The sequence below is a fragment of the Molossus molossus genome, unplaced genomic scaffold, assembly GCF_014108415.1.
Source record: "Molossus molossus isolate mMolMol1 unplaced genomic scaffold, mMolMol1.p scaffold_m16_p_14, whole genome shotgun sequence".
Classification (NCBI taxonomy): domain Eukaryota; kingdom Metazoa; phylum Chordata; class Mammalia; order Chiroptera; family Molossidae; genus Molossus; species Molossus molossus.
The window spans coordinates 32,702,085-32,727,174 of record NW_023425349.1 but is presented as its reverse complement, the minus strand read 5'-3'; the positions used below and the strand labels follow the sequence as shown (position 1 = coordinate 32,727,174).

At 35.2% G+C, this 25,090-nt stretch overlaps 1 protein-coding gene across 2 annotated transcripts in view; it reads left to right on the top strand.

Annotated features, from left to right (window-relative positions):
* ZCCHC7 (zinc finger CCHC-type containing 7) overlaps positions 1 to 25,090 on the top strand; it is a 219,474-nt gene that overhangs the window by 101,602 nt on the left and 92,782 nt on the right. The window lies entirely within an intron of this gene.

The following is a 25,090-nucleotide window of genomic DNA, read 5'->3' as shown; positions in this document are numbered from 1 at the left end:
AGAGATAAACATCGATGAGAGAGAACATCGATTGGCTGCCTCCTTGCATGTCCCCCACTGGGGATCAGGCCCACAACCTGGGCATGTGCCCTGACCAGGAATTAAACTGACAACCTCTTGGTGCAGGGGTTGACGTTCAACCACTGAGCCACACTGGCCAGGCTTTTTTGTTATTTTTTAAAATTACTGTTGTATTGCTTTTTATTTTCATCTCCTTAACCATACTATGAACCTCTCAGAGTCAGGAACTCTATGCCCTGTATTTATTTTGTATTTTCACACAAAGGTTAAGTAAATATTATTTGGGAATATGGTACTTAGTAAAATAATTTATAAATTTTTAGTATCTAGGTACTGTGGCGGACTCAAAGATAATATAGCTCCTGCCTTCAAGGAACTTTTTTTTTATCCTCACTCGAGGACATTTTTGCATTGACCTTCAGATAGAGTGAGAGGGAGAGAGTGAAGAAGAGAGAGAGAGAAACATCAATTCAAGAGAGACACATCGAGTGGTCACCAGCCACATGACCCCAACTGGGGCTGGGGACAAACTGCAACCTAGGTATGTGCCCTTAGCAGGAACCGAACCCGGGACTCTCCGGTCCGAGGGCCAACGCTCCAACCGCTGAGCCAAACCGGCCAGGGCTCAAGGAACATTTTAACCTTATAGAAGAGATAAGATATGCATACCACTTTAATATAAAAGAATCATTACGGCATGAGCAATTAGTTTTTCCTCAGGAAATCAAGGCAGGCTTCATGAAGGAGTTGGTTTTTGAGTCAGCATCAGATTGGGGATATTTTAATTTAATCATCAATTTACTGGATTATGCCATTCTAGAAGAGACATTTCAAGGGAAATAATAGTGATCATCTCTCGTGTATAATTCTTGGTGGATGGCAAAGCTTTTTCACTTTAATTTCTCATCTGTGCTTTATAACCCTATTAGTCTATGGAGATTATATTTATTATTAACATGTACGAATCTTACCTATTTAACTTTCAGAGTTTATTTTGTTTTCTAATTGTCTTGATGATCAGAAAACACCATTATCATTCTTGACTACTTCTGCCATGGTCTTTTGTCCTTGATTAGCGCTCTAGAAGAAAGGGGTCATTTCTTGTTCTGGCATCTGCACTGAAAAGTCAGCACTGATCCTATCTGCTTGACCAGATTTGTCTGTGACCTTCTTATAATACTATTCTAACATTACTTTTGTCAAAAGGTGGGGGGTGGGGGGTGGGGAGGGAAAGAAGTAGGAATTTGTGCCTGTTAGTTTGAAACATTCCTGAATTTTCTTCGTATCTCTTACCCGTTCATGTTTCTATGAAATGTTTCTTCACAACATACCAGCTAAGATAATGTAGAACATATATTTAACTATTTGGTTCCCTTTTTCTTTGTGTTCATATAGTCTTTGAGGAGTATGGAAAATGAAAGAAGAAACCTTAGCTTAGTAAAATAACTTTTTTTGTGTTACCAGAAAACCGTTAATGATAAACTTCACCCAGCTACCTGATATCTACCTGTTTTTAAAATGGCCTTTATTAAATGCAAAATTTGGTTTTGATTTTGCCCAAATCAAATTTCATTTTGCTATTATTCAGAAGCCTGTGTCTCACCTGATTGATCATTCCAAATATTTCACTCAGTACTTCAAATCATCAAAATCCTATTTGCCCCATTGCAGGGTTGGCATAAGGATGAATATGATGGCAGCAATTAACATTATGATCACAATGAAGACTTGAAAAGGAAATAACTGCTTCATTAATATCTAGCTTTTTCTTTCTTTTTTGCCTACGGTTATATCATTAATAAGTAGTAGTAGTTGGAGAAGGAAAAGCTTTTTATAACTAATTATGAAATTATTTTATTCATCCTTTTATAAGGTTGAAAAGTAAGCAGATTCTATGGTTATTTTCTATTGTTTCTATCATGTGACAGGATTCTTTATAGTTGTGGTTAATTTTGCTTTTAAATTTTAGGAACAACAACAAATTGGAGAAGTCAGTGTTCTACATAGATTAAAAGAAATTCATTATTAATTAGAAAAAGCCAGCGGACTTAAGAGCCCACCCTCACTCACACACAGATTTAGGCATAATGTTTCCTGGTTAATAGATCACTGTGTTATTGTGTGCGCTGCAGGACTTATTTCACTTGAATTTAAAAATAATTATTTAATGTCCTGGGTTTCAGTTCTTATTAAAAAAGATTGTCTCAGTATTTACATAAAACAAAGCAACCATTCTTGGCAATCCTTGATGTTTATTATTTTTCATAATTATGACTGTTTTAGATAGACGTTTCTTTTTGTTGTAATTAGAGTCTTATTGTAATGCCTTTGCTCTTTGCCCTGTGATGTTGCTTTGTTGGTTTGTTCATCTACCTTGTAGACCTTGATGACCCTCATGTTCTAGTCCTTTGGCTTTTTACTAGGCTGAACCAAAAGAAAGCACTTGGTTGCTAGCAAAAGAGCTGAACAAAGGCAGGAAGGGAGGGTTTGAAGCATGGGATACTGCCATAGAAAACAGCAAATATATTTCAGCTCGGTCTATGAAAACTAGCTTCTATAAGGCTAGACCACTGTACTGTCATTTTTATTATTATCTACGCCTTTGCCTCTGTACACTGTTGACAAAGTTGTATTTCATCACAGAAAGGTTTGACAGAATTGGCCTGTTTGAACCCTTAAAAGTTGGGAGAAGTTGGTTTTCTACATTATGTAATCATAATGGGGGCAGCCTGCCTTTTAACTGCATTGTGCTTCATATGTACATTTAGTTCAGGGTGAGATTTATTCATAAAGCTTTTAAGCAGAGACTTTCTATTTTTACTGCTTTTTTTCTTTTAATATTAGTATTGAAGAAAAATGTATGAGAACCATTACAGTATGATTACTTGACATTAAAATAAAGAGAAAAACATTTAATTTCCTTAGGTATCAAAGTAGAAAGGTGTATACTATATTTAAGTACATTACTGGCATTATGGAATGGTGATAGTGAGTTTTTCAGTTCTATTTTAAGATTGCAGAGACTGGTAAATTTAAACTAATAATTGCTTAAAAATATAAGCTATCCAGATATTTATATAGCAAAATGATATAATGAAAGCCAGTTATTAGAATAATGGTCAACATTATCCCTATATTTTAATTTTCATATCATTTGAAGACAGTAAGTTTCTGGTGAAGTTTTGGTGGCTAAGGATTATTAATATGTCTTGCAGTATATGTGTGAGCCTGTGAAAGGTACTTGAATATACGTGAGTCATTATGTAAAGAGAATAAATATAGAAAAATCTTTAAAAACTCTTCTTACCTACCTTTTTCCATGATTAGGGTTTGTTTTTTGAAGGCTAGTTCAGGTACTGTCCACTTTCCCATAATATAATAATTCAGTGATTTTTTGCTTCAGATTGTTGTTACAAATTTAATCTCATTTCCAAGAATATTAAATTTCTACAGTTAATGGTTTATGTGCCATTTAAGTATTATTAGGGAATTTGTTTCATATAGGTTAAATTTTGGCAATTACCCAAATTCTAGTTGTGTTAACCAGATTTTTATATTAGTTGTGTTAGAAGGCAGATATATAAGGTTGAATTTATACCTACTAATAATGGTTTACAGCAAAATTCTGTAAAGTATTATATAAAGTTCAGACAAAATAAAATATTGATGTCTAAAGATGTGAATAAGAAATCTTTTAAATTATTTTTGTCACTTAAGAATAAATCAAAAGAATATTTATACATTCACTGAATAAATTCATTTAAAACATACTTTAAATGGCAGGGGCGGGGTGGGGGCACATTTCAACTCACAACTCCTAAAATGAAAGACGAGAAGCTGTAGGTATAGCAAAAGTAAGGATTGGGATGGGCAGACAATGCAATTTCTTCCTATTTAGATGGAATAGAACAAAATTTGTTCTTCTTGCTAACAGGCTATCATTTTTTTTTTGTTTATTATTTTTAAGAAAAAGCAATCCAACTAGGATTAAACACATTTAATACAAAATGAAATGTTGATGCAAAGAAAATAGTCGAGATACATATTTGTCAACAACTTAGATACATTTTCAGATTTTTAATACTGATACTATTATAGAAATATCAGTTATAAAGTGTTGGATAAAACTTCACATTTTAAAAACCATTTTATTTATCAGAATAATTTCCAGAATTTATCTAAGCTTCTTAACATACTTGGACTTCTCATTACACTTGGACTTCTCATTCATTTTATTAAAGAATTTATACAATAATAATTGTATATACATAACAATAAGGTGTCTGGGTTAAAGATGTTTGTCTTGGTTTTGATTTTAAGGCTCATTTAGGAATTTTGCTTCTAAATATGCTAAATATTTAGCTATTTAGATACGTCCCAATGATAGCTAAAATTTTTACGGTAAAATGTTTGGCCTGGCTAATGAGCATATAACAAAATATTATAAATGGAAAGCTATTTCTGACTTAAACTCTTGATTCTTCTACATTAGTACTAGTAAAATTGATGTATTCTTAGTTCCAAGTAGTGGTATTTTATAATGCCATAGCAAAAGCATGGTTGGAAATGAGAAGTGCTGTCTCTTAGAAGTTCTCTCATATTTCAGCTAAAACATACTCAGCAAAAAAGATATGTAAATTAAAAGAAAATCTCCAATTTCCTATTCTGAGTAAAGCTTTGATTTTTTGCTGATTCAGGAAGTAAGGTTGACATTGGAGCTTCTCATTTCATCTGGAATAATCACTTTTTCCTTTTGAAAAGTCTTTCATTTTAGCAGCAATATCTTCTAAAACAGTCCATTTTGCATGGATGAACCTGTTTTTCTCTAGATAACACAGAAAATACAACTATCATAAACGGTAACCTGCTTTCTATAGTATTGCTTTCCTGGGTGCCCAGTGAGATACTAAAGTGCCAGGCTGTTCATTCTGGAGATTTCACTGATTTTCTTAGCTACATTCCTACTCCCACCCCCCCAAATAACAACCCCAACAGAAGAATTTTATAACTTCCAAATTGACTACTGCAATAAAATGTTTAACCCCAGGGTTAGATAAATAAGATGCTGACTACCTAATGAAGGTGGTTAATATCAATAGAGTCTCCCCTAAGCCACTGGCTCATCAGTTTGGGACCCTTCAGAATATATAATTCAGTTTTTGAAACATTGCACTGTTTGTTGTTTTTTTCTGTTAAAATAGATGTTGGATTATTATCTTACTGATTCTGATATTTTCTCAGATTTTTTCATTAGTATTTTTTCTCCCATGTATTCAGATATGCTTAAAATCTGAGTAAATAATAATGAACTTGCTTTTGTTGTAAGGTAAGTACATAGGTATTGCACTGCATTCCAAATATTTGACAACCAAAATAAGGAAAGCATAAACTGCTTATTTGTTTAAATTCATATTAGACAAAATAATTAGCATTTAAAAATATATTCTCGTGTAAGGTACATAAAGTCCATTAACATTTCCAAACAAAGATCCAATTCTATATTAATGGGATTTCTACCAAATGATGCTAAAAGCAAACTGAGTTTTTCTTTAGCATCTGTGGTAAATGGAAATATATATGAGATGTTTTACTTTTTACTAGAGAGTTGTAAATAATTCCATTGTGTGTCAGGTATATAATTTCTGTACTGTATGTATTGGGGGCATAACTTTGCTTCCCACGGTACTTGACAGTGCTCTCAAAGGAGTAAATGTATGCTTATTTTATTGTGGACACAATATATATTTCTTTTGCTATTTGGACTGTTGATGTTCTATAATACAAAATACTTACATGAAATTTTGTGTTCTGTTTAGACAATGCTTTTAAACTTCTTCCTGATAGCACATTCTCTTGTATTAATGCAGTAAAGCCACAATGACAAGATGACATAGTGAGGCTGTTATTAAAAACATGTTCTAATTGTTGCAGAGATATTAATGGAAATCTAGAGCTTGCAGCCTCAAGTTATTTCATATTGTGTATTTTATATTTATAGTTTACATTTACATATTAATTTTATCTATTAAGAATTGTTTCCAAATTAAAAGATTTACATATGCTTAAACAAAAGCATGAAATTAGATTTGAACTCCAGAAACCAATTCATTGTGTCAGTACACTAAATGATTTTGCATTAAGGAAAGCCATATTCGGAGACAAGTTTGGCACTCACATTTGAAAGTACCATGAAGGAAAAGCAATCATGGGAGTCATATATGTATATTTACCTATTATATAAAAAGCATATTTCTTTTATTTTAGAAAGCTAAATTGTTCAAATTATTATGATTAACATTTAAGCTTTTTAGCCAAAATATAGGGAAGAATTATGGTGGGAAATTTAGGATTATTTCTGAGTAAAGTTCATTACATACGAATAATAACAGCTTTTAAAGGAATTAAAGAGTAATCCATTGGAAATGTATATATATATATATATATTGTTTTTGTCTTGATGTCATAGGTCTACCTTATAAAATCTAAGCATATTTTGAAAGCATTTAAGATTTTAGTAAGGTTTTCCTTAGAAAATTCTAAACCTTTGTGTAAGATTGGCAGATCATCTGACCAGTCTCACCCTATGAAATTATTTCAGCATTGTGTATTGGTGGCTATGAGTGCTTTGGAAATTCTTTAATCCAGCTAATTCTTTTTTGGCACAGTATCACTTGCTTTTTAAAAAGAGCTTATTTTAAAGGGTACGTCAGCATTGCTTTCTTTTATCAGTTTTTAAAACTGTACCATTTTGTACTTCTTTGGTACATAAATTATAAGTGCCATAGAAAGCACTGTGCAGTGTTCAAGAACCACGCTTTCAGGGTTAAAACTGAGTTTATATACAAACATACTACGTCTTTTTAAAGCCATGGAACAACTATTCAGACTGCACTGTGGACTGTGCTAGAGGAGTCAGCATGCTTTCTTTGCAGACATGGTTGATTGGAAAACAACAACAAAAAAATTGTCCATACTGGCCACTGAAATGTTTTTCAGTCTGTACTATACAACTGTATCAGTAAAGTGTTGATCAAAGTTCAAATGAAAACATTAACAAGTCTAGCTAGGCTTCCAGTGTTTTCATTAGTTAATTCACAGAGAGAATCATACAATAGACTGGATTTTCTCATAGTATGAATGTTTGCCATAAAATTGTCTGATGTAAGGACATGATAGAGTTTGTCTTGTGTCTCCAAACTTTCTGTTCTGCACATCTTGACTCCAATTGTATTCATTTTGTAATCCATTAACCAATAAGGATTTACCTTAAATTAAGCGTTTTTAGGTATGCCTATTGTCTCCCTGTGGTGCTTTGTAGTGCCATATGGTTGCCGCTCAGCTTAACTCACAATCTTAGTCTTTTTGCTTCTTATGCTAGCCATTTTGCAAAGATACCCCGAACTTCTTTGTGGTACAGATCAAGTATTCGTGGAGTAAACCGTTAGGAAGCAAACTTCCATTGTGCTGGAATGTCTTCATAAGAAAACTACCCCAGCCCATAGTTTTTCAATAGATGTATTTCTTATTTAGAAGACCCATTTTACTTTAGGCAGAGTGCTTTTGAAAAAATAGCTCAATTTATAAGTTAGTATTTATTTAATAAAAAGATTACTTTAAAAAAAGCTTATCCATATGAGTTCTTTAAAAGGTAATTCTTAATATATTTAAACACAATTTGATTTATAATAAATTTCTAGAAAAGTGAAGGAGACATTTAATCTTCATGTATTAATAGGTAATGAATGATAGTGAATTTTTTTTTTTTGCCAAGATTTTTTTTCCTTTGTAAAGCCTAACTAATCTTACCATTTTCACTTTTTTCTTTACAAAAAGGGGTGGCAGAAGTTTTGCTCTGCTTGTTAGCTGTGACTGCCATGAGGGTTCTGCCATGATTGATCAGTGAGGGCCACTATGTTTTTTTCATATATATTCACTGTGGAATGGAATCCACAGTTGGATTTTTCTGTTTTTCTTTTAGTGAATGGTGAAGAATGGGAGTAAAACATTTGTTCCATTGAATAATTTATAATAGCTAATTTCCTTGCAAGAATTCACCAAAACATGATAAATATATCTCGCTTAGGGAAAAGTTGTCTATAAAGTGAATCAAATCCTATTTTGATATGTGAAATAGATATATTGAATCCTTAGTATATCAAATTCTGTTTTCTCAATTATTTTACAGTATAAATTGGGGAGGCATTATTCCAGAAAACAAATTGGTTTTTAAGACAAAAAACCAAATTTAAGATCTTTGTAGAAGAATCACTTCCAGACATAACTAAGCCAGATAGTAAATGCAAGATAGAAAAGTTTGTTTTATATTTGGCACAGTAATTTAAATATAAATATAAGCAGCACAATTAAATAAATCTGTTTTTCAGATTCTCATCTTCTTCTTGAAATGTTCTATTAAACTACATAGCTCTTCTTTCATGTTCAATATTCTGCATTCTAATATTTTGGATAAGTAGCTATTTTTAGAAATAGCAGGTTGAAATAAGCAAAAGGGAGGATTTAACATGTAAATAGTTGAACTATAATTTAAAATATAGTAGTAAATTATTAAATAGGCAGATAATTTCTTAGAAGATCAAATTCAATTGAAAAAATTATTGTTGAGCATCTACTAGTGCAGTGGACACTGTTAAGCTGTGACATTGCCTTCAAGTAGCTAGCTCCTATCTTGGCATAGAGTTAAACGCATAAATGGGTATTCACTATACAAAGAATCAAGGGCCTTGATAGATAAACATACAGGACATCATGGGGGCACATAGGAAGAATTCCTAATTCTGTTTGAGGAGATAAAATAAAACTTCTGGAAGAAAACTGAAGCAAAATCTGAAGAATAGCCCTGGCCAGTTTGGCTCAGCAGTTAGAGCATCAGCCCTCGAACTGAAGGGTCACCGGTTCGATTCCTGGTCAAGGGCATGTACCTGGGTTGCAGGTTCGATCCCCTACCCCAGTCAGGATTGTACAGGAGGCAACCAATTGATATGTCTCTCTCACATTGATCTTTCTCTCTCTCTCTCTCTCTGTTTCTCCCCTCTCCCCCTTCTACTCTATCTTAAAAAACAAAATCCTCAGGTGGGGATTAACAACAACAAAGATCTGAAGAATAAATAAAAAGAAAGTTAAACAGAGGTGAGCATGGAGTGGGTAGAGAGCAGGTTTAGGGAACAGCAAGTACATAGCTCAGCTGCTATTGGTTTGTCAAAGGTTTATGTATAATTATAATTAGGTGTAGTTGGAACATAGGTTGTGAAGATGATGAAAAATATTGAGTGATTAGTGTAGAGTGGTGAATTAGGACCCGATTATGAAGGGCCTTATAAGTATGGTCAGAAATGCAAGGGTTTCGCCCTGGCCAGTTTGGCTCAGCGGTTAGAGCGTCGGCCTGCGGTCCAGAGAGACCCGGGTTCGGTTCCCGCTAAGGGCATGTACCTCGGTTGCAGTTTGTCCCCGGCCCTGGTTGGTCGTGCGGGTGGCGGCCACTCGATGTGTCCCTTTCACATCGATGTTTCTCTCTCTCTCTCTCTCTCTCTTCCTATCACTCTATCTGAACAAAAAAAATGGAAAAATGTCCTCGGGTGAGGATTAAATAAATAAATAAATAAATAAATAAATAAATAAATAAGAAAGAAAGAAATGCAAGGGTTTCTAGAAGGGGTTTTTAATAAGATGGTGACATGGTCCAATGTGCCATGAGGAAAGTCAGTTTTGGAGAATAGTAGAAGGTTGGGCAAGTGAGAGTAAGATCAGATGTAAAGAGACTGGTTGCTTTTTAAAAAATCTTCAGATAGAGTAGTAGGAGGAGAGAAGCATTGATGTGAGAGAGACACATGACCCTGACCAGGGTCGGGGACCAAACCGCAGCTGAGATACATGCCCTTGACTGAACCTTCAACTCTTTGGTCTTAGGACTGTGCTGTAATTGCAAGAGACTGCTTGCTTTTGAGAGTAGGTGAGAGGTAATGATACCGTCCTTCTAGAGAATGAATACTAGAAGAGTATCAAGTTTGAGAAAAGGAAGAATAAAAGTACAGTGTTTGAAATTTTGTTTCATATAGAATCAGGAGATAAGCCATATGATGATGTAAAGCAAATCATTTACTCTCTCAGTGGCTAGTTCCTTTGTCTTTGGCATCAACATATAATGTTTTCTTGCCCAATCCATAGCATTTCTGTGGCATGTAGAAGACAAGTGTGAATATATGATGAAATGTTTACCATGCTATACAAATACAAAATATTATTTAATGTAATAGAGAGTTCATTTATTAAATACATTGCCATGGTGTTATAAAACTAGTGTAGTGAACTGTGGATCAGTGTGGACCATCAATTGGGGCAGGAAAATAATTTGTTACAGTGACCCTTTTGCTGTAATGGCGTTTTTTAATAATAAAATTTGATCTAATTCTTTTGTTAGTGATTAAAGAATAAGAAATCTACCTATTCTGTGTTAGGCACTGTATTCTATGTATATTTTATGTATTTATATGAACTTTATGTATATGTTCTTTGGTTCACTTAATTATTTACACCTCATTTCACAACCTTGTGACTTTAGGTAGGTATTTTTATTGCTGTTTTCCAAGTAAGAGAACTAGTGATGTCAGGTGATGTTTTCAAAGTCGTATTGCTAACTATTGATTGTCAAATTAAAACTTGGAAAGGGGCCCTGGCCGGTTTGGCTCAGCGGTTAGAGCGTCGGCCTGCGGTCCTGAGAGACCCGGGTTCGGTTCCCGCTAAGGGCGCGTACCTCGGTTGCAGTTTGTCCCCGGCCCTGGTCGGTTGTGCGGGTGGCAGCCACTCGATGTGTCCCTTTCACGTCGATGTTTCTCTCTCTCTCTCTGTTCCTCTCTCTCCCTCCCACTCTACCTGAACAAAAAAAAAAAGGAAAAATGTCCTCGGGTGAGGATAAAAAAAGAAAAAACTTGGAAAGGGACTAGTGCAAAGAGAAATGAGAAAAAAAAAAAAGAGAGAGAAAAGAGAGGTGACATTTCTGCATTTAAGTATACATTTCTTGTTTAATCAATTTATTGGAAACTGAAATGTCTATTATTTGCCTGACTTTGTTGTAGGTGCAGTAGTATCTATATCTGTATGTTGCTTTGTTTCTGAAAATTATTTCCAAGGTAACAGTTAAGGACATTAAGATTTCAAAGCCACTGGCCCAATTTTGATTAAAAAATAAGGTTGGAGTCTCATTTCCATCTGTCCCACCATGAAAAAAGTACAGTTTTGTCTTCACCAAGCCCAGTACAAAGGCCAAGGTCCAAAAGTTCTGTGCCATGCCGAAGCTCAGTCCAGTTTAGTCTATGTCCTTGTCTGGCTAGCTTAGTCTGTGTTCCCTGCTGCTCTCAGGCTGGCACTGTGCCCTGGCCCCAGGCGGCTGCTAGGGCCACATGGCTGCTATGGAGAGAAAACGCCAGAGAATGGAGGAGGCAGCATGTGTTACCCAGACAGCCCTTTGTGTTTACTTCAGCTTCAATAAACCTTAACCACACACACACACACACACACACACACACAAGGTTGGAAACAAGACATTTCATATTTTCTTCATTACTTCACTTGGCAATAAGATAAGTCATAAGCCTGAAGAATTCTGTAATTTTATGAGAAAACAAAAACTTGTTTCTCAACTCTTTTCTCTAGGTATGAATCTATTAAAAATTAGTCTTTAGCTTGGCTGGTATGGCTCAGTGGATTGAATGTTGTCCCACGCATCAAGAAGTCACTGGTTTGATTCCTGGTCAGAGCATATCCCCAGGTTTCGTGCTCAATCTCCAGTATGGGGCATGTAGGAGGCAGCTAATCGACATTTCTCTCTCATCAGTGTTTTTGTCTCTCTTCCCCTCTCCCTTCCTCTCTACCTTAAAAAAAATCAATAAAAAATATTTTAAAATATTAGTCTTTAGTGTTCTAATGTACATAAGCCAACATAAATGATAGTAGAATATACTTGTACAATTTTAAATCTTAAGATTTAAGTACTTTTACGTATGTTTTCATATAATCCTCACAGTTCTTAGAGGAGGTAGTCAGAACAGGTGTTAAACCCAATGTTATGTTTGAGGAAATAGGTTATAGAAGGTGAAGTTTCAGATCCAGAGCTTTTTCTGTCATACCACACTATCTGCATGTACATTTTCTACAAATTAATTTAAAATGAAAATAACATTACTGCAGCTTTTTTATTTTCCTACCTGGAGTGTGTCTGTAGAGATTTCTGTACTACTTGGGAAGTTAAACAAAAGTCTTTTTATACTCTTTTAGACTTTGCAACTGCAGTTAATCCAGATTTCCTACCAATAACAATGTGGAGGAGATAGGGCTCTCTGGTTGGCAGAACCTTTTTAAGGGCTTAGAAGCCATATGGAGAGAATGTTCAATGAAAGGAAGGAAACAACCCTTTATTGGATACCTGCTGCATAATAGTTATACACTGTCAGGTGGCTTTATGTGACTCCACCAACACACCATGATGGAATCAACAAGCTTGTCATAATTCAAGTAAAAGTTTCCTGTAATGTATAGCTATGTATTGAATACTTACCAAAGTTTATTGCTTTAGCTCTTGTTCATATTTCTCTACCTGGAATGCTTTGTCTCATTTCAATCTGCCAGAATTCAGCCAGCCTTCAAAACCAGCTCAACTGATAACTTCCTTTCTCTACTTCAGGTAGTAATGCTCTAAAATTTTTTTTATTGTTGAAAGTATTACCAATATCCCCCCCCCATTATTGCTCTGAATTTTTATAGCAGTTTGTAATATTCTTAATGTAGATGACACAACTTTATTAGTTTAGTTATTTGTGTATATAGCTTACCCTCTTTGGTTTCTTTGTTATAGAACTTTGTACATTATCCTTTCCCTTAGGTATCTTGATCAGTTCCTTCCACTTAACTCCCTACCCCAATCTCTTGTAAATTTACTATTTGGGGGGGGGTTTGGAGGAGAAGCGGGGAGATTTTTACACAGACAGAATTTCTGCTGTTTATGGGCTTTTGTTAATGTGAATGTTCCATGATATGGCCTCTTTGGCGGGGGGAGGGTGCGTGACTCTTTGATTTAAGCCAAGTTATTTTCTGAACTTTGGATCCTTTAGCTAGTAAGTAGGGGAACCATTTTACCTTCACTGTTACCTGGAGTAAGTCTATGAATGTTTCGGACAGAATATGAGAATCAGAGATTCAAAAAGAAATTCATGTTCAGGATTTTTGAGAAATAATTTTGTAATTACATAGTCTGCTGAATGTATGATTGTTCTGTTTCTACATTTATCATAGCCAAATTAATCTTTCAAAACATTGCATGTAGCCCGGCCAGTGTGGCTCAGAGATTGAGTGTCGAACCATGCACCAAGAGGTCACTGGTTCAGTTCCTAGTCAGGGCACATGCCCAGGTTGTGGGCCAAATCCCCAATGAGGGGCATGCAGGAGGTGACCAAAAATCGATAATCTCACTCATCACTTTTTCTATCTCTTTCTCCATTTCCCTTCCTCTCTCTCTAAAAAGAAAAAAAATTAAAAACAAAACAAAACAAAATGAAACATTGCCTATATACATTTTCCCCTACTCTAAAAACCTTCAGTGACTCACTATTGCCTAAAGAACACATTTTAGCTCTGATTTGTTTAATTCCTTTTCTAGTTACTTGGATTCTATTCTTCAAGTTCTATTTAATACCCCCACACCCAATTTTTCTGTTCACTGAGCTCGTGTAACATTATGTTACAATATGTACTTTTCTTTATTGCTTCTGAATTTTTATGTTTCTGAAACCTAATGCTCCCTATATACCATAAAGCTTCAAAAATAGAGCCATGTTTTACTCTGCCTCTCCAGGGCCTGTTACATGGCACATAGATGGCATGTGCTCATTAAGAACCAATAGCAAGAAGGAGGAGGGGAAGGATTGTGGATTTGTTTTCTTTTGCCTATCTGAACACTTGCAAAACTTAACCTCTAGATATTGGACTGCTTGAGTAGCTTGGTTCTCTTCTTCTCATTACCAGAAAACTACCCTGACATATTTGATAGGGTGGCTTCATGGTGAGGAGAGCTAGGATCCCATTGATTGTAGTGACTGTATGTTGGGTATCTTGGTAGTGGAAACTATTGAGGACATCTGAGAACCTTAGAAAGGGAAAGTGATACCTTCCTTTCAGTATTGTATCTGAATCCTGCTCTGGAGCACATTGCTGATTATTCTGTACCCATGACCCTACCCTCCGTACCAAGCATACAATTTACCTTGTTCCCTATAGGAACCAATTCCCAAGCCCAGTAAACCAGAAAGACTAGCATTAAGCATTTGTTCCCAGCACAGTAGGAAAGTTTAGGTTTTCTAAAATCTTCAGCACTTGGATTATCAGTTTACGTGCTACCCTTTATTCATATGATTGATCAAACACTGTTTTTGTGGCTCTTTTAGACTGCAATATAGTCAAGGATATGTAGAATATGGGCTTGCTGGGTTTGCCAAGTGCTGTGCCTTCTGAAGGAAAATAATGGTTCTACCCATCCTTCTACTTAACTCCCTGCGACATGGTATTACAGAAGAATCATGGGCTTTGGATACAAGCAGACAGATTCAAATTCCTACTCTTCTAACTGTGTAGCCTTATTGAGATTACTTATCCTCATAGTTAGCTAGATTCTTCATTTTAAAAATTATTTCTTCATAGGGGTATTGTGAAGATTAAGTTCTGTGAAATAATTTGTCACAGTGCTTAGTACATAATAGTTTCCCAGTATATGTGTCTTCCCTAGGGTAACCAACTTGTCCCTGTTTGTCCAGGACTTTCCCAGTTTTAGTAATGAAACTCCCACGTGTCCTAGGAACCTCTTCCCCACTTATTCCCTTACCCCTTCCATCTCTCTCACACACATTTGAGAGATGGTCAAGATTTACTTTACAGGTTAGACTTTAAAGTGGATCTGAATAAAGTTCCTTAGACTGTACATGTTTGTTTGTTTGTTTCATGGCATTATGAGGTTGATTGAGCCAACCAGACCCTTCATTTATTGGTTGGCCTAATCTGGGGGTAGGAAGCCTTATGAGTTACTTGGTAAAGATTGATATGGTGATTTTGATCTACACCCCTATGGATGTGTTCTTCACCCCTATGGATGTGTACTTTAAGGAACTGTAGATCCTATTCACAAGCCTAGAAATTTTAGAACTAATTCTTTATACTAAAGTATTTTATCATGTAAAACCAGGCCTTTTAGAGTCACATTCTTTTAGTCTAGACATGATAATTTACAAAATGATTCTTTGTAGACTGTTGTAATTTTCCACCTTTATTTAAATATTTATTTAAATAATTGAATAACTGTTCTAATGTCAGTTTAACAAGCGAAGCTACCTCTTTTTCTAATGAGACAATAAATTACAATTATGATTTATTTACATCTTCTGTTTCTAATTTTTGCTCCATCTTCAACTCTGAGTTTTCTTTTTTAATTTAATTTAAAAAATCAAATAGAAAACAAATACCTGGTGTTTTTGTCAATGTCACGGCCTTATGTCAAGATATTGAAAGGTATCTCGCCAAATTATTCTGCTATGTTACTTCTTTCAAAGAAGACCTCTTGTATAGCTATTTGTTGAATTGTGTACCTACTGAATTAGTCAAAGCTCCAGCTAAAACCATTTTTTTCTTTACCTCTCCCCTCCCCCCCAAACTTGCTTTTGTTATGTATTGGCTTGCTAATCCTTGTGTTGAGCAGTATCAGACATCACCTTTCTTGGGGGCAGTTAGTCCACTCTTCCGCTTTCTTTGTCAAAGGGCTCCCTTAATAGGAGAAGTCAACAGGGAGGACAAAAAGGATTGAAAGTTGTATTTAATCAGGGTCAGAGAGGTGGTGTTCAGAGTGACGGGCCCACAGGCAGGCTGGCCTTTTATGCTTGCCGACGCAGATGGTCCCAGAGCATTCAGCTAAGTGAAGAGAAAGCTGCCCAGTGAAAGCTATTGTAGGGTAGCATCGTTACAGTTGAGAAAGGTTGCCAGGGGTAACTAGAGAGTATCACCAGTATCGTGTGATCACTAGTCTGTGCCATTGAAAACCTTAGACTGAGGATTGTATTGGGTCCCTTGGCATCTTGATGTTCATATGTAAGCAGTATTAGCTTACATTAGTGTTTTTAATTTAGTTTTTCTGTTTTTCTCCCTTTGTTCTTGCCTTGCCTTTTTTAGTACATAAAACATAGACATCTATTTATATTTTTTTTATTTTAACACTTTTGCTTCTAAAAGCATAGTTATTTAATAATATGTCTATTATAATTTGGTATAAACTATACCAAATAGTTTGAATTTTGCAAGTAAATTGGATTTATGGAAATAGGATCTAATATTTCTCATTTGAAGAGCTTTAAGTTGATTTTCCATTGCTCTCAAACTGCCCCACTATATCCAAGATAGATAAGTATGTGTTTTTCTTTTCTCTATGTGGTTTTAAGTAACATAAAAGAATATGTTGAAGTATTTATCTGAAAACAGGAGCTATAACCTTGAGTAAAAAGTTGTAACCAATAGTTCCCAAATATTTATGAAATCTATCTTTAATTTTTTGCCAAAGGCAAAAGTTAAAATATGCGTCCCAAATGAGCCAGAGCCAAGCAGTGTAACAGTCATTGGTCTTAATTTAATATACTCTGAATATGATTTTAATAGCCAATTTTAGAATTTTTAAAAGTTTACCCTTTCTTGTCATCTGAATATTTTTAAGAAATTTCTTATAGTTACACACAAAATGTAACACCACTAAGTCTTCTGCATTCAATAGAGGAAAATGCATAAAGATTTCTATTTAGTGTAAAACTGAAATTTGACGTGTACCTAAAATTCAAGATGAAGTAATAATAACCTTGAAAATAATTGTTTTAACTTAGATTACTAGTCAACCCAAATTAAGTTAGCCTTATTTTAGCCAGAGCGGATTTTGGCGTAATATCTCTTACCCACCTGTTGGTATAACATTGAGTGAAAACAAACCTAGTACCATATTGTAATATGAACATTGGTGTTTGAGAGCTAATAATCATCAATAGAATTATTTTGTTTAAAAGGTAACATTGTTTTTAATTCGTTCGTTGCAAGTGGAGTCAGACTTAACAGAAAAATCATTGATATTAACATGAGCTAGTTTTCTTTTTCATCTTAAAATATAGTTGAGTCATTTTTATTTTAGACAATTTATAGTCACTTCCATAAGTAAAAGCATTTGTCACAAAAAAATGAGTGAATCTGATGAAATTTAGAACAAGTATCCGATGTCCAATTTATAGTATTCCTGGAAGTCTACAGATGGTGACAAAGCCCTTCATTGGTAATTTAACTTCTATATTCTTCAAAATCAACAGATAATGTGATTTTCCTTTATTTCCTGGAAAATAAAGTGAAGATTAACAACTAGTTTGTGTTATCCTTTTATTATAGTTCTTTTTTTAAAGAATGATGATGTATGAGTTTAATGAAAAAATATGTCTGTTACTTTGAATCACCTATAGTGGAGGCTGGTTTTCTAGGATTTATGAATATAGATGGCAATGTTCAAGCAAATTTTAATTAGATTGTTTCTTTAATGAACCTTCGTGTGTCAAAAACAATATTATTGCAGTTTATGGCCATTTATTATTTTTATTCTAGTCAATTTTTTTATTTTTTTCTTCTTTATACAGATGAAGATTTATACAGATAGAGGTATAGATTTGTCTAACCAAGGTAAACTAAATGAGTTTGAAGAATAAAAAAGAGAATGAATTTTAAATTTACATTCCATGTATTTTCATTTAAATTGACCATGTGATGTGAACATCTATATAATGGGACCAGGGAGATTTACATTAAACTCCAACAGAGATTTATTATCACTTTGGTCTTTGAATAATGGCAGGTGACATGAATATAAAAGGAAATATAAAATAACTATCTATTGGTAATCATCTCAACAAAGATTTTTTTAAATTGTTTTTAAGATTCACAGGTATTGCTATAAATATCTTACTTTCTTTATAAAGCTTAAAGTTGGCTTTTTTAAAAAACCTCACCCCAGGATATTTTTCTATTTATCTTCTGATAGAGTGGGGGGGGGGGGGTTGGGGAAGAGAGAAACATCGATGTGAGAGAGAGACATCAATAGGTTGCCTCCTGCATGACCTGACCAGAGCCGGGGACCAAACCTCAACCCAGGTACATGCCCTTGACTGGAAACCCCAGACCGCACTCAAACCACTGAGCCAAACCAGCCAGGGCTCTTTTTGATTCTTTTATTATGTTAATAATAGTAATACAGGGTGGGCCCAGCCAGTGTGGCTTAGTGGTTGAGCATTGACCCACACACCAAGAGGTCACTGATTTTATTCCTGGTCAGGGCACATGCCTATATTGTGGGCCAAATCCCCAGTGGGGGGCATGCAGGAGGCAGCCAGTCGATGTTCTCTCTCAGCAATGTTTCTATATCTCTCTCCCTCTCCTTTCCTCTCTCTCTAAAATCAATAAAGAAAAAAATCTTTTTTAAATAGTAATACAGGGTGGGACAAAAGTAGGTTTACAGTTGTGAGTATATTAACTACAGAATTTATTCTCTTATTATTTATTATATTATTTTTCATATGAACAACTGTAAACCTCCTTTTGCCCCACCCTGTAAATGAGTGTCATTAATGATTAGAATGTATAGTAGATTTCCCTTATAATGCTGGTGGTAATAGAAAGTCTATCTCTGGCCTGGCCAGTGTGGCTTAGTGGACTGAGCGTGTCCCATGGACTGAGAGGTCCCGGTTCGATTCCTGGTCAAGGCACGTGCCTGGGTTGTGGGCTCGATCCCAAGCAGGGTGCGTACAGGAGGCAGCGATCAATGTATCTCTCTCACATCCATGTTTCTATCTCTCTCTTCCTCTGCCTCTAAAAAATCAATAAAATATATATTTTAAAGAGTTGTTAAAAATAAAAGTCTATCTCTGTATTTTAGATATTTGGGAGTAAGAACAAGAGTTGTCTTTAATGGGAAATTACTGCTTTTGTGGTTGTTACAAAGAATTGTGAAACTTAAAAATGCGATTAATCTTTTGTTTGTTTTAATGCTATCTGGGAAAATTCAGAAGACTCTTTGGAATTTTGAGGATCCCAGGTTCATTATTATGAATTATCAATTTTTTTAAAGGGGGAGAGTAGGGGAATGATCATGACTAGAGAGGTTAAGTAATACAATCTAGGAAAAGGCACTAAAAGAAATCAAAAGATTGGGTTTAAGTTTATTAATATGTGCATTTTTTACTTATCCATAAAAAGATGGTAATATTTCTACCAATTTCAATAATTATTATATACTTGAGCCCTGACTGGGCAGCTCAATTGGTTAGAATGTCATCCTGTGATATGCCAAGGTTGTGAGCTTTATCCCTGATCAACCATTGAATATAAGAATCAACCAGTGAATGCATAAATAAGTGGAATAACATCAATGTTTCTCTCTTTCTTCCTTCCTTTTTCTCTCTCTAAAATCAATCAATAAAAAATATGTATTAAAACAATTATTATTATATCCTTGAAATTAGATAAAGTACTTGAAAATACTTCTAAAACTGTAGACAGTAGTATACAAATGAATGGTGGCTGTAATAATCACCAGTACTACTCACATTGGTACTGCTGCTGCTGCCTGGTGACTAGTGTTAGAACAACCTGCTGGTATGTTTATAGTTTGATATTTGCCAACATTGGGCATTTGAATTCAGCCATGTCAGGGAAACAAGATTTGAGTAATTGAATAGATATTAATGGATGAGCACGGTAGTATTTTGTTCAGTTCTTTGGGAATCCATATTGGTTATTTATCATAATGGGACTAGATGACTCATCGTAGGTTTTTTTGTTTGTTTGTTTGTTTGTTTGTTTGTTTGGTATGTGCCCCTAGCGGGAACCGAACCCAAGACTCTCTGGTCCATAGGCCAATGCTCCAACTGCTGAGCCAAACCGGCCAGGGCATCATGGTAGGTTTTGTAATGCAACTAATGGAAGACTAAATGAGTGAGCCTCTTTGCTTAGTCAATATTCTTAACAGTGAAAGATCCTGAGATCTTTGTAAAATCGTAAATTAATATACATCACTGTAACATATATTTCCTTATATTTTCTTATTTCACTCCATATAACACATATTTGCTTCCAACAAATGTTTTTGGTAAGATGCCAATATTAAGTTTACTCACTTGCTTCCAAACAGCAACCTTACTGAGCAATGCCATTCAGATTCATGAGTCAGCAGAATTTACAAATTATTATAGGTCATAGATCTTTGTTTTTCTTCCCAAATTTCAAAAACATCAAGTACCTATTGGCTTTACATATATTTCTTTATATTAGCTTATGACCTACAATGATGATTCTCAAAAGTGTGGTTTGTGGATCTCTGGGAGTCACGGAGTCCTTTCAGAGGGTCTTTGAGGTGAAATCTATCTTCATAATAATACTAAGATGTTATTTGCATATTTTACTATGTTGATATTTGCACTGATGGTGTAAAAGCAGTGATGAGTAAAATTACTGGCTCCTTAGCACAAATCAAGGCAATTACACCAAACCATAATGATATTATATTCTTCATTTCTACACACCCATAGTTTTTCTTTATTTTTAAGGCTAGTTTCACTTAAGAATGTTCTTGATGAATGAATAAAAAGAATTAATTTTATTAAATCTGAATGCTTCAGTACATATCTTTTAAATATTCTGTATGATGAAATGGAAAGTGCACACAAAGTATAACTCGGTGAACCAATATTTTCCACATGACCAATACATGATGTTACAAAATCATACGTGGATGAAAAATCTATTCAAGGCACAAGATAAACCAATTTCAGATTTTACATTGTAACTAAACTTTAAGAAATTACCACTTGTTAACTTTAGTGTAGTATTAAAGAACAATATCTTAAATAACTGTTGAAGTTCAGTTCCCTTTCCAACTGCATATTTGTGTGAGGCCAGATTATCTTCATTTTTAGCCAAAACAACATATCACAACAGATTGAATACAGAACTAGATATGAGAATCCAGCTATTTTCTGTTAAGTCCTTTCTTATAATTATCAGGTTTTTATGTGTATCTCACTATTGTTTAAACCTTCAATGGATTATTATGTTTAAAATTATTTTTATTAATTTATTTTTGTTACAGATGTTTCTTTTTCTCCCATTAACACCCTCTTCCCAGTTCTCCTCCCCCTCAAGCATTGTTGTCTATGTCTATTGGTTATGCATATATACATAAAAGTTCTTTGGTTTATCTCTTCCTTTCCCCATGCCCCCCTCTTCTGAGTACCCTACTTCTATGTCTCTGGGTCTATTTTGTTCATCAGTTTATTTTGTTCATTATATTCCACAAATAAGTGAGAGATTGTGATATTTGTCTTTCTCTTATTGACTTATTTCCCTTAGTATAATACTCTCCAGGTCCCTCCATGTCGTCTCAAAGGATAAGAGATCTTTTTTTCTTAGAGCTTTATTTCTTATAGGCTGTGTATATGTACCACAGCCTTTTTATCCACTCATCTATTGATGGACACTTGGGCTATTTCCAAATCTTAGCAATTGTGAATAGTGCTGCTATGAACATAGGGGTACATATATTCTTTCTGATTGGTGTTTCAGGCTTCTTAGGATATATTCCTACAAGTGGGATCACTGGGTCAAATGACAGTACAATTTTTAGTTTTTTGAGGAAACGCCATATTGTTTTTCATAGTGTCTGCAGCAATCTACATTCCCACCAGCAGTGTACTAGAGTCCCCTTTTCTCCACACCCTTGCCAGCACTTGTTGTTTGATGATTTGTTGATGGCAGCCATTCTGGCAGGTGTGAGGTGATACCTCATAGTTGTTTTAATTTGCATCTCTCGGATGATTAGTGACGTTGAGCGTTTTTTCATATGTCTCTTAGCCATTTGTATGTCCTGTTTGGAGCGGTGTCTCTTTAGGTCCTCTGTCCATTTTTAAGTGGATTCTTTGTCTTCCTTTTGTTGAGTTGTATGAGCACTCTATATATTTTGGAAATTAACCCCTATCTGATGTATTATTGGCATTTATACTCTCTCATATAGTGGGTTCCCTTTCCATTTTGTTGCTTGTTTCTTTGTTATTTTTTAAAGATATTTAAAATTTTTAGAGAGAGAGAGAAACATCAATGTGAGAGATAAACATTTATCAGTTCCCTTCCAAATGCATCCCAACCAGGGATTGAACCTGCAACCTGGGCAAGTACCCTGACCAGGAATGAACTAGTGACCTTTTCATGCAGGAGACAACACTTACCAACTGAGCCACACCAGCCTAGGCGGCTTAATTATTATTATTATTATTATTTTTATCCTCACCCGAGGACATTTTTCCATCTTTTGTTCAGGTAGAGTGGGAGGGAGAGAGAGGAACAGAGAGAGAGAGAGAAACATCGATGTGAAAGGAACACATCGAGTGGCTGCCACCCGCACAACCGACCAGGGCCGGGGACAAACTGCAACCAAGGCATGCGCCCTTAGCGGGAACCGAACCCGGGTCTCTGAGGACCGCAGGCCGGCGCTCTAACCGCTGAGCCAAACCGGCCAGGGCTTAATTATTTTTTAATGATTATCAAGTTATACTTGCATTATAGCTTTAAAAAGTCAATAGTTTCCCAATTTCGTTACGAAAGAGAACATTCTGTCATCACCCACCACCACTGCCATTTCACCTTTTCCAAAAGTCAATATGATCAATTATTTTAGCTGATTCTTTTGGTTTTTACCTCTGTTCCTCATAGTTACATTCTTGTAATTCTTGATTTTTGAGTTTTAGAATTTTCTATAGACTTCCCATTATAGAAGGTAAGTTTTATCTTTACCTTCGTCTGTTCTTACTCCATGCAGGCACTCTTTCCATCTTCCTTATATAATTACATTGTCCTTTTGGTTAGATCAGTAGTCAGTGTTTTACATTATTATGACTACATAAATGTTATTGAATAGCTGAATCATTAGATAAAATCATGAATTTTCCTTGATTGTTTCTACCTTCTTCCACTCCTCATTATTGCCTATGTATTTGATGTTGTTTACTTAGTTTTCCATGTGCTTATCCCTAAATCAACTAAAAATGCTTTTTAAATTATCTAAATCTTCTCCCATTGTGCTCAGACACTTTGAGGCTTCCATCAGTTTTCTTCTTTTTGGAGAAATTCCAACTGCTTCATCCTGTTCTGGTTGCCCTATATACCAGCTGGTGCCCACTGTCATTCTAGGATGTCCCTTCACTATCATCATAGGAATTCCTTTTGCTTTTCCCTGTGGTGGAGCTTCTATTTCCTACATCTCATTTCATCTTCTTTGGTTTGCATACTATTTTGAAAGATTTCATCTCTAATAATGTCCTGACAAAGGATGCATAGAGGTAGAACTCTTATGTTGAAATTGATGGCATTGCTCGGTAATCCTGTGTTGTTGAGATGTCTAAAGTTATTCTGATTTCTGATCCTTTGAATGCGCTTTTTTTTTTTTATCTCTGGAAATATGTAAGATTCCCTTTGTTCCTTGGTTTGGATTTCTTTTCATCTACCATGCAGGGTGGTTGGTAGACCCTTTCAACCAAGAAATGCATGCCCTTCCTGTCTGGGAAATGGTTATTGATTTTTTTTTAAGAGAGAGGAAGGGAGAGGAAGAGAAACAAACACCAATGTGAGAGTGAAACATCAATCAGCTGCCTCCTGCACACCCCTACCAGGGTTCAAGCCCACAGCGCAGGCATGTGCCCTGACTGGGAATTGAACTGGCTACCTTTTGGTGCTCGGGACATTGCCCAATCAACTGAGCCACGCTGGCCAGGACTCTTAATTATTTTTTGGATGATGTCCTCCCCTCCTTTTTTTTATTCTTTCTTTCTAGAATACCTGTTTTTCATATATTGGACCTCCTGAATTGGTGCTCTAATTTTCTTACTTTTGCTCTGCTTTGTGGGAAGAGCTCCTCAACTTTATTTTCCCATACATCTATTGAAGTTGTTCTTTTTGTTGTTGTGTTTTTTATTTTCCAAGGACAAGTGGTTATGTTTATGTGTCTGCTTGTCTGTCTCTCCATTATCTGTTCTTTAAAGTATGTGTTTGTGTCTGTGTTTTGGGAGAAAATTTAATGAAAAAGGGTTTGGGTTGATTTAGTGATAAGTATATAGAAAACTAAGTTAAAAAAACAACTTGGGAGACTTGAAACTTATGGATACAATATTTTATGTTGGAGAATATTCTTTATAATTTTGTTTTAGTTTTTCTTATTTCTAAATAGTATGTTTCTTTCAAGTTGCCTTTTCTGTTTTTTTGTTTCTTTTGGCCTTCGCTTTCATTTCAGGTGTCTATCAAATATTTGATAATTCTTAGTTGTTTGCTCATGATTAAAAGTGGGAAACTTGATCTGGCTGGTTTGGCTCAGTGGTAGAGCATTGGTCCGCAGACCAAAGAGTCACGGGTTTGATTCACGGGTCATGTACCCTGTTCGAGGTTATGTGGGAGGCAACCAATCTATGTGTTTCTCTCACACCAGTGTTCCTCCCCCTCCCCTCCCCTTCTCCCTCCCTCGTTCTCTCCTTCCCTCTCACTCTACTATCTGTTGATAAACAGAAAAATGTCCTTGGGTGAGGAATTAAAAAAAAAAAGTGGGAAACTTAACAGATTGAATGTCCAGAGCTTGTGTTGGGTGTTTGTCAGTATAACTGTCACCTAGGGAAATTTAGCTGATTTCTTTTTCTGGGAAAACCCTTTATGTGAACATATTTAGAACTTACTTTTAGTCTAGTTAGAATTCTTGGAAAAGAGAAAAAATACTGGAACATCTTCCTCAAGAGTAAATGCCTGGTTGACAGTGTTCTTTCTAAGCCAAGTTGGGGGAGAGTGCTGGTGGTGGGGGGTGGGGTCTGCGAATCCATTGAGTATATGTTCACTTAATCTTTTTGTTTCAGTTATCCCTGCCCTGATCAGACACCTTCATTTTTACTTACTACCTCCAGAAAATAAACTTTTAGTC